At 38.4% G+C, this 10,133-nt stretch overlaps 1 long non-coding RNA gene across 1 annotated transcript; it reads left to right on the plus strand.

Annotated features, from left to right (window-relative positions):
* Positions 1 to 5,589: 5,589 nt before the first annotated feature.
* Positions 5,590 to 9,304, plus strand: LOC109197691 (uncharacterized). The gene is made up of 3 exons (XR_002058813.2): positions 5,590 to 6,294; positions 7,309 to 7,618; positions 8,300 to 9,304. It is a non-coding gene; the product is annotated as an uncharacterized LOC109197691 (long non-coding RNA).
* The last annotated feature ends 829 nt before the right edge of the window (positions 9,305 to 10,133 follow it).

The following is a 10,133-nucleotide window of genomic DNA, read 5'->3' on the forward strand; positions in this document are numbered from 1 at the left end:
ATTAAATTGAGATCAGTGACAATTACTGTTTGTTTTAATCAATTTATTAATAACATAAAACTTTTAAACTACTGCAACATATAACAACGTAACAAATATATCCAAATAAATAAATTTCTTAATGCATAACTCATTTTGGAACTAATCTTTCAAGAAGTGAAAACAGTCCGTCCTCTCCTCAGCCTCTCTTTGCTGCCTCAGGTCCTCTCTGATGAGGTCTAGCAGCTCATCACCCTGTGTCTTTTCCTCTTTCTCCCTGTTGTGGATGCTGACTTGCTTCCTTGTCGCTTTCTTTTTGGTTACCTTCATGGATGAGGTGATAGGACAGGAGGCCTTCCGTTTGGCCACTGTCCTAATTTCCTCTCTCCCCGAGGACACTCCAGGGCCAAGCGCAGCAGTGTGCTTCCCACTGACTCCCTCTCCTGACCCTGGATACTTGCAATCCTAAAGGCAGAGGAAATCAAAAATGACAGTAGACAAATAAAAACAACACAACAACTCTTAGTTTTTTGGGGGGTTTTTTGGTTTTTTTATTGTACAATGTACCAAAATACATCGCAGAACTTAAGCAGACCCACCAAAAGTGTACAATTATAGGTGATGAGGAACGAAGCAGCCATCAATCAAAGAAGAAAGGAAAGGCACAGTAATAGAAGTCTCCAGCAGCATACAATTATCTTAATGTCCTTCCTTATAAAGTAAGATATAACTAAATTAAAAAGAAAAGAAAAAAAAATAGTAATAATACTAAAAAAAAAAGGAAAAAAAAAAAGGAAAACGTACAGTCTACGCACATACAGTCTATCTACATTAGTTTAGAAGCAGCATCAAAAAATCAAGTAAGGTGTGAGCTTTATTAACATTACATTTGTCTAATGAAGCCTTCAATAAAGAGACTTCATTTTTAAAAGCAGCAAAGATCGGAGTAATTTTCAAGAAGCGACATTTATGAATGAAGAATTTTGCGACTATAAATAGGTTGTTAATCCCAAATTCTATTTTCTTATTTACTGTTTGTAGGCCAACTCTAATTACTTGAAAGGTTAGAGAAGGGCAGTCAATATTTTTAGAAGTTAACCAGTACTGGAAACCATCCCAAAAAGATCTGGTGCTTTCACATGAGTAGAAAAGGTGCTCTGTAGTCTCAATATCAGTGCTGCAAAATGTGCATGTGTTCGTATCTATATTGGATTTCTTGTGAAGATAATCCTTGGACGGGTATATGGCATTTAACACTTTAAAGTGAATTTCTTTAGCTTAGTAATTGCACATTTATTAACTTGTGTTCTTAAGAATTATCTTCTTGATAACACAGAAACATACTTTGTGGTTTTTTTCTTTGTCCTGATCACACGCAACAAATCAGAGAAGAGAGGAAACATCACAAGTTCTGTACAGCAGCGGTCTGTGGAACTGTAGATAGTATTATACTGCTAGCAGGCTCCTGTGTAGCTGCAAGAGCAAATAATTATAACAAAACAGCATTACAGGAAAAGGTGCAGAAGGGAAGCACTAAATACTGACTAACACCTCTTGATAAGTATAGATCAAAAAGCAGAACTAGGTAGAGAGCTTGACGCGCTTAGAGACTCCACATACTACAAATAGAAAATGAGGCTATGTGCAGAGAAAAAGAGGCAGAGTGGATGTGCAGAACCATAAAAGGTGAGATGAATTGATGTGTAAGACCTTAAAAGGAAAGGATAAGAATGTTAAAGGAGGAAGGAGATGTTTTGATTGAAACTGAGTGAATGGTATTAAATGAGGAATCACTAAGAAGTATCAATGTAACAGACTGAGGGAGCGCCCCTCGGATCAGCAGGAGGCTTTTGCGCTGAGCACATCCCCCATGTACATGGAAGAATACAGAAGCTGCTGAACTGAAAAGTCTGTCTCGAGTCTTGTTTGTTTTTTACCAGGTCAGAATCCACGAATCAGGGGCGACAGCTGGTCGCCAACAGGTCCACGAGTGGTTTGGTACCGGGCTGTGAGAGCTGAGGCTCGGGTGTGAAATTTATGGTTTTCAGGGTTTTTATTGGTGACTCGGTTTCCCTGGGTCTTTTACCGTGTTGTAGTTGTGTGTTTTATTTTGGAAGAAATATTTACGCGTTACCATAGCGACTAGAGAGCATTAAAGGGCAGAGAGGAGGATGTTAATCCTCCAAAACATCCAAAACATCTCCTTCCTCCTTTAACATTCTTATCTTTTCCTTTTACAGTCTTACACATCAATTCATCTTTCCTTTTATGGTTCTGCACATCCACTCTGCCTCTCTTTCTCTGCACACAGCCTCATTTTCTATGAGCGTGAGTATGTGGGGTCTCTAAGCACGTCAAGCTCTCCATCTAGTTCTGCTTTTTGATCTATACTTATCAAGAGGTGTTAGTCAGTATTTAGTGCTTCCCTTCTGCACCTTTTCCTGTAATGCTGTTTTTGTTATAATTATTTGCTCTTGCAGCTACACAGGAGCCTGCTAGCGGTATAATACTATCTACAGTTCCACAGACCGCTGCTGTACAGAACTTGTGATGTCCAGACGGTATTCCTCTTGTGTTCTGCTGTGCAAACTTTTGGATTTAGGGATTAACATAGTTGCCATGGTTTCCTCTCTTCCTTATTTGTTGCGTGTGATCAGGACAAAAAAATTACCAAGTATGTATGTGTGTTATGAAGAAGATAATTCTTAAGAACACAAGTTAATAAATGTGCAATTACTAAGAGTTGTTGTGTTGTTTTTATTTGTCTACTGTCATTTTTGATTTCCTCTGCCTTTAGGATTGCAAGTATCCAGGGTCAGGAGAGGGAATCAGTGGGAAGTCCACTGCCTCCATTGGCCCTGGTTTGCCCTCATGGATGAGGTGATAGGACAGATGCCTTCCATTAAGCATCCTGTCCTAATTTCCTCTCTCTCTGAGGACACTCCAGGGCCAAGCCCAGCAGTGGGTAACCAAAACGAAAGCGACGAGGAAGCGAGTCAGCCACCCACAACGGGGAGAAAAAGACACAGGGTGATGAGCTGCTAGACCTCATCAGAGAGGACATGAGGCAGCAAAGAGAGGCTGAGGAGAGGACAGACTGTTTTCACTTCTTGAAAGATTAGTTCCAAAATGAGTTATGCATTAAGAAATTTATTTATTTGGATATATTTGTTACGTTGTTATGTGTTGCAATGGTTTAAAAGTTTTATGCTATTAATAAATTGATTAAAACAAACAGTAATTGTCACTGAACTCAGTTTAATTTACAGGTATTTTTATCACATATGAACATAACGCTAACTTTGAACAATTTTAGGTGGATATTTATTTGATGGCAACAACAATATTTTGAATACACCAACAATATTTAAAGACGGAAAAACAATATTTATAGTTGTTCACACAGGATTAACCTGAGTGGTAAGATGAAATGCACAGTGGTTATCATCAGCATGGCTTGACGCACCAGGGTTCAAGGGCCCTCCCAACGCTGCTTGCAGCTTTAATTGTGAGTGAATTTTTATTATGCATTGTTAGAAATGCATACTCTCAATTGAAGAAGCCAGTTAAGCCCAACAAAAAGTGACTTCGGTCTTTTTTTGTGTGTGTTTTGCATGCCTTGCATGTAGGCCAACGTGCAGGGCTGGACTGGGACAAAAAATCGGCCCGGGCATTTTGAGAGACCAGCCCAGCAGGCATTATAGGAAAAACCATAAAGCCTTTAAATGAAAACAAACACCGTTTGTGACAGTGATGTACACTCTCTTGTTGGTATATATGTATAATCTAATAAAGTTAAACCTACAGCATCCTCCCTATTCTGGTATTCATCTGAATTTCAAGAGCGGGACCACTCCTCCTTCACGCCCCCTCCGCCCCCCCCCTCTCCAATACCTGATGTTCTCATTTTCATGCGAACACCCCTCATCGGCAGACGCCTCACAAATTCTGATTCCTACTCACCCTTAGGCTCATCACCATGGATTCCCCGTCGCTCAGCCCATCGGACCAAGACCTCACTCTTTGTCCACCTGATTTTCCCCTGGCAGTTCGGGATCTGCAAACTGATCTTCCTAGCGGAGCCGCCGCGGAGTGCCCTATTACAGCCGGTGTTCCAGATTAACTGGCGTCGCAGATTAACTGGATTTGGTCGAACAGATGTGTGGCAGACTTGCATTTTCAGGAGCTGCTACCGACAAACCAGCAAAAAAACGCCAAATGTGTCATCTGTGACACTTGTGAGGTTATCTCAAACACACTCCATCCGTCTTGATGCCGTTGAACAACAAAATGTTTAAAAATGTCATGAGTTTACCTGGTGATATCCTCATGCGCGACGCGATCGCGAAAACAGCAAACAATTAACACCACGCCGATGTTGTTCACAGGACAGCAAGAGTAAACGATCGGGAGAATCTAGTCGTCGTTATTGTTCCCCTCCTACGTTTTATTACTCCGATTTCAACGCTTTTGCTTCACAACTAAAGCGTGCAGTTTACTTTGTGTGTACTAAAATCGACTCGACTCAACCAGCGCCACCTGTGGCCAAGTGCCATAGCCTACACCAGGGGTCTGCAACCTTTTACACCTAAAGAGCCATTTGGACCCGGTTTCCACGCAAAAGAAAACACTGGGAGCCGCAAATACTTTTTGACATCTAAAAGGAAGATAACACTATATATATTGTTTTTTACCTTTGTGTGAACAACTAAGATGTGTTGCTTATGAAATCCTTGAAGTGCTACAGAGAAAATTACATTTTATTTATGTAATCAACACATTTTGAACTCTTAAAGAAATATAACAAAAGCAAAGACACCCAGCTGAACTAAAATGATCCATGTAGCAAACAAAAACTGTTGTGAGCCGCCACCCTTATATCGCCTTTGGGCTTTTGGAGCCTTGACCTGACTTTTAAAAAATAATTGGTAAAAAAGCTCTATGCTGCTGAAAAATGAAAAACAGATATTTGCAAAATTCTGCCTAAATATGTATTTTACCTGGTTAATGCGTGCGGCGGGGGCGTGGTCTGCAGCGCCGCTGCAGGGGAGGCGGACGCACCTGAGCGGCACCCGCAATCACGCCTCACTGCCTTAAAGTCTGTGCTCTCTCTGCTGTTGTTGTTGGTGGTGGTGGTGTGTGTCGGGCTGTGAGCTGCGAAGCTACAGCCGGCTGTATGCGTACAGCAACCGTGTGTGAAAAGTGGTCAATAAAGAGATGCTGAAAAGCGCGTTCATGCAAACATCATCGGGTCTGCCGTGATTTGTTTACAATGGGACTTCTGCTCCTGAACCTCTGCACACAGCGTCTGCTAATCGGTGCTGTGCGAAGTCAGTTTACGCAGGACTGTAAGCTGTCATCTGTCGTCTGTGAGGCGTGAGCAGTGTTTGTCTTTAACATAGTTCACGGTGGAGCTGCTGACATAATGTGGATCCGAAGATCCATAATTGGCCTACCTGGGGTTGAAAGTCTCGATAAATGCACGGTGTTTCGGCGGGAATACCGGCTTCCGCGAGTGTGACGCTTATATTGAGCGAGGAAAAAATAATAGAATATAATTTTATATTTATATTTCAATATCACAATAATCTTCCAATTTAGAACTACACTCTTAGAAAGGATGTGTTAAAAATTGACACAAAAAATGTGTTGTTACACTATTAACACATTTTGTGTGAATTTTAGCATAACATGTGTAAGAAAATGTGTAAACATTGAAAAAATGTGTAAAAAGCTTAACACACTTGATGTGTTGCACAGTTTAACACATTCTGTGTGTTATTTTCGGAATCTAACAACAGGACCTAAAAGCAGCGCAGTAATTTGATGCTAGCCCTTTGTTTAGTGAAATAAATTGTAGATGAACAATGTATTAAAACTATATTAACTGAATAAATAAAATGTTTAGTTATTGTTTGTTTTACATAATCATTTCCTCATTACTTTCAACAAATAACACATTTTATAATGTAATGTGGACCAAGGTGTGTATGGTGTACTAAAATTCTGAAAGAGGATAAATTTTTTATTTCTCAATGTGTATGGCATACCAATTAATGGCCATGGCTATACTATAAGCATAAGTATCCACACAAAACAGGCTTAATTTTGACCGTAACATGTGAACTAGGGCAATACAAGTGAAGTAAAAGTAGAAAATGAAATGAGTAAGAACACACATGCTGAAAAGTGAAACAAATTCTGCCCAGCAACATGCATACCAGCGGCGGGAAGGGGGCGCTATGTTTTCGCGCCACTGAGACAAAGGAGACAAAGATGGAGGTTACATCGCCTAGTATGTTGTCAGACCTTACAGTAAGTATAATTTACCAGTTTATCTTAATGTACTGAAAGTATGTCGGGTTTCTGGAAGAATGTGAAACTTTGAATTTATACAAAATATAGGAGTTATATAGGAGTTTTGAGTTTAAGTTAATTACTGCTTAACTATACCTAGCTAACCTTAATGTAACAGTCTTGCTAACATATCCTACTCTTAATTTTAGTATTAGTTCTTGGCTTTAGTGCCCTACTTCATTAGAGTAAATGTGTTTTGGTAGTATTTTTATGTATTACTTTATTCATGTATTTATCTATTTACTTTATTTATGTATTAGAGTATTCAGAAATTGCTCTTAGAACCAGTGTTGTAGTTGAGCTAGCGGCTCCCACAGGCATTCTGGTGTCTATGAGCAACGCCAGAGTCAGCGCCTAACCGTAGCAGTGTTGTGTAAAATGACAATATTGTTGTTAGCTCTGAATATAGCAAATGTAGTTATCACCGAGACCATTCGTTTGCTAGCACATAATAGGAATAAAGACTGAGTAACTTTAACATGAAATATACCTCATATTGACAGAGATAACTATTTTTTAAGCAGTTAAAGCAGTTTTTGCATCTAGTATAATTAACTAAAGTATGTGCGCATTCTTTTTTAAGGCTTATTGCTGGAAACATGCTCTGATATAGTTTCTGTTTTATGCAGACCTTCTGAGGAAGTAATAGTCAGTGTTATTTAAAAAAACACAACAGCAACTTGACCATGCATATTATCTTACTTATTTAGCCATGTGTTTCTTTTTTTCAGCACGCATATGACAACTTAGAATCTGTCAAAGTCCTTGTAACCACTTTTATAGATGAGAAGTAAATTTTTTAAAGTAAATTTAGCATTTTAATAATGTAAATTCCACTACATACTGTAAATTGCACTTGTTTCCACTTACTGTGTATCTTTTAACCTTTATCTCATTATTTATTAGCGCTTTTTTTTTCTTAGTTAAAATTGCTCAGCTGTTACCCATATACCTCTGTCCTTTCTTCCTCAGGAGCATTATTACGTCCAGTCTCCCATTGTGGATTCCTAAACTGCGCAACCTTAGACGGAATAAGAAGCGAAAAGTGACAGATGACTGTAGTGAAGACAAGAAGCTCAGGCAAGAGGATGGGAATACCAGCAGCACAGATGAGTGGGTCACCCTGATCAAAAGATTGCGGCCCTCAGCTGAGAACCTTCCAGCTATCATGTCAGGCATGGAGGAAACATACACCAGTCGCAGAGCCTGGATTAGCAAGGACTCCCCCACTGCCGCTGGAATATTCAGAGAGTACCCACGGTTTTTGGACATGCCAAGTCTGGTAAGTTGCTTGGTTTCCTGGTAATGGTTTATGTACTCCTTCTTCACTCAGTTGTGTTTTGCATACAAAGTATGTAACAGGAGTGGATACATTTGGAGGTATGTTTATGAGCTCCTAGTGAATATTTTGAAAGTTTTATAATTTCAGAGTTGGATCATTATTCACTGGGCTTTTATTACAATGAGCATCACTTTTCACATGATCCAAAATCTTACTCGTACCACCAAATGACTATAATAGTAGGGACATCAAATGACAATGTAGAAGTACTGCTCATGGAAGTGAAAAACCTACAAAAAATCACCTAAATCTGTATGAAACTCTGCTTTCAGCAGCACTATTTTCAGCACAAAAAGCTCTACAGGACAAACCGCAGACAGGCAAAATAAGAAATTGGCTGCTAGAACATCAGCTAAAAAGTCCTAATTTTTTTCTAAGGGTCTGATGGGACCCAAATCATAGCTAAAATTAAGGAATAATAGACTTGTATTCAAATACCACCCCAAGTAAATTGTTATGTTTCAATGTGTAGGTAAGCTTGATGTGGAAGTGGGTAACAGAAATGTGATACTGTAAAGTTTGATTTTAGCCATACAGCTACCAAATGGGCAGAATGTACTTTTGATTTCATGTATTTAATGCTTTATTTTAAACTTAAACACTGTTTTTTCTCTCCACAAGGTGGACTTGGAGTTTGGCAAGCTTACAGGAGGAAAGACAGATCTCTTTTTACGAAAATGGGAAGCCAGTATCATTCCGAAGCTCAAATCAGTAGCTGCCCTGGAAACAAGAGTGATCTAAAGAGTGCAACCAGGCAGTACATCATTGTTGCTAAGAATGACAGAGTAACCATTTCTCTGAATGAAGCCCAGACGTGTGTTGTGGATAAACTTTTCAAACTGTACTGGGTATGTAACTTGTCCTATCCAGCACCGGTTGTCTTCACCTTCTTTGAGTTTGTCTATGACCTGCCGCTGTCCACCCAAAGGAAAACCAAAGTACTGGAGCTGATTGCACAGATTAAAGCATGCAAGTACAAAATGTTCACCTGTCCAAAATGTAGAGAGTCTCTGTTCACAAAGGTGAGAAACCTCATTTGGCATCTTTGTCAAATACACTGCTTATCAGGACTCTGACCATTTTTATGCCTATGCAGTGGAAAGGTCAGACAATATGAACTGATTGGGTGAAATCTTTGATTTTTGGCCTTTATATATAGTGACAAGCTTTGATGCTAATAAGCTGTATTTTTATATTATATATTTATATTAGCTGTACAAAATTGTATAACCTGGATGCTATAATCGCCAAAATGTATGTTTTTCTGTTTGCATGCAACTGCACATTTGTTGAATGTTGACAATTTGTTGAAGATGACAATTGTTGCCTTTAAAAAAATTTAATTCATGTATTGTCTGGACATGATTATATTATATATATATATGTATAATATATTTTGCCCTTTTTTCAATTTTTTGACATTTTAATGATCTAGAGAGATAGAAAGTTAGTCAGATATGAATTTTGTTTGATTTTGTCAAGTAAAAATTGTGATATAGCTTTGGCTAAAATTGAATTTAAAACTTTTTAATTGAAAATATTCTGACAGTTGTTGTTTATTCAGTTTGTAATGATTTATAATATGCTAAATAAAAAATGGAATTCAATAAATATCATATATACCTATCTTTTTTCTCCTTTTTTTCAAAAATTGAAATGTACACATTTTAACACATCTTTGTGTCAAAATAACACATCCTTGTGTTTACGTTTTTTAACACAGAAGATGTGTTAAAGGAGCAGACACATTAATTGTGTTTAAACTGACACATCATGTGTTGTCCCTGAGCTGATGCAGCACATGTGTTAAAATTTAACACATCATGTGTCAATTTTAACACATCCCTTCTAAGAGTGTACAAGTTTAAAAGAACTAACATAAATAAAATACACTTCAGCGAAATACTTCTAATTTATTTTCCCAAACCACGCGGAGCCGCACTATAAGGACTAAAGAGCCGCATGCGGCTCCGGAGCCGCGGGTTGCCGACCCCTGGCCTACACCCAGATCAACTTGTGACACACATCTGCACCACGTTTGAATTCGTTTCATGCACAATACATTTGTACTTTTCAATTGTGTCTGTGCGTCATGCAAATAAACCTTTGAAATGAATGAAATTATGTCATATTTATTATTGGCCTACATTTGTAAAAAAAAAAAAAAAAAAAATTCCAAATTATATACACAAAGTTATAGAAATCACCACTCCAATTGCTCATCGTGATTTTGATATTTTCTTTTTCCATAACAATGAAATACGCCTTGGACAAACATGACACATCAATATTTTATTAGTGTTGTGACATCACATCCTGTAAGCATAGTCTGCCTGTGTCTTTTCTCTGGAAATGAATATTTTCAGCCAATATAGGCAATCCATCAACATGGCTGGAGAGTTGGTAAGTGTGGTTAATCCAATAAACATTTGTAAGGAGATGGCAGTTACTGTGA

The sequence above is a fragment of the Oreochromis niloticus genome, linkage group LG16 (assembly GCF_001858045.2).
Source record: "Oreochromis niloticus isolate F11D_XX linkage group LG16, O_niloticus_UMD_NMBU, whole genome shotgun sequence".
In the NCBI taxonomy this organism is placed as follows: domain Eukaryota; kingdom Metazoa; phylum Chordata; class Actinopteri; order Cichliformes; family Cichlidae; genus Oreochromis; species Oreochromis niloticus.